The following is a 1,137-nucleotide window of genomic DNA, read 5'->3' on the forward strand; positions in this document are numbered from 1 at the left end:
TGAAATACACACACACACAATCAAACCTCTCTCTCTCTCTCTCTCTCTCTCTCTCTCTCTCTCTCTCACACACACACACAATCAAACCTCTCTCTCTCTCTCTCTCTCTCTCTCACACACACACACAGCTACCGTTCATTTACATTTACCACCCCAGATAACAAATATATGTTGTAAGAACGCTGTGCAAACGTTTCCATTAAAACGTTATTTCTGAATGTTTAAAACGTCCAATTTTTTATTTATTTTTTATTTTTTAAAATCTTGGTTATAACAGAGTTAAAAGAACGTCCCATTTTACCACTTATTTGCAGACATTATAAGAACGTTATTTTCGAATGTTTTCTTAACGTTCTCAAACAACATCTCAGAAACGTCAGATGAACATTACCGGATCGGCTGAATATATTCAGAATATATATATATTTTATAAACAAAAATGGCATTGAATGTTTAATATAGCCTACCTATTGTTACGACATTAATAATAAACAAATGTCTCAAAAAATAAACCAACGCAAACAAAACTTATTTTGCTGTCAGTTATCAGCTAATCCACTCCAAACCGAGACTTATTATATTTCTAAATTATTATAATTTTTTTTAAATATTTTAAAAACGTTTTTTCTTGGTTACACAAACTTTAAAGGAATGTTCCATTGCAAACATTCTGAGAATGTCAGGATACTTTTGAAAGTTTTTTGAACTTTCTAAAAGTATAGTAACATTTAACAGTAACACTTAAACATTTTACCAAAAAAGAAAAAAAAAGTTCCATGAATGATGAATAAATAACGTTTTATGCTAACGTTTTGAGAACATGATTTCAGACCGGATAAATCTAAACGAACGTTCTATTAACGTTACTGGTAGAACGTTCCCTGTTTTCTGGGATCATAGCCTACTACCATCATAAATGTCCCAAAACTCCATGTTAGTATTTTTAAATGATGTTATTATATCTGTTGTTCACACATTTAGCACAGAATGATTGTCGGTGTTTATTCTTATATTAACAGAAGTACCCCGCTATTTAGACAAGGCGCTGCAGTATCGTGGATCATCCAGATACTGAATATGGCGATCATTCGCAATCATGGTATGTATTTCAAAGATATAATCACCGTACCATGGTAG

The sequence above is a fragment of the Onychostoma macrolepis genome, chromosome 04, assembly GCF_012432095.1.
Source record: "Onychostoma macrolepis isolate SWU-2019 chromosome 04, ASM1243209v1, whole genome shotgun sequence".
Classification (NCBI taxonomy): Eukaryota; Metazoa; Chordata; class Actinopteri; order Cypriniformes; family Cyprinidae; genus Onychostoma; species Onychostoma macrolepis.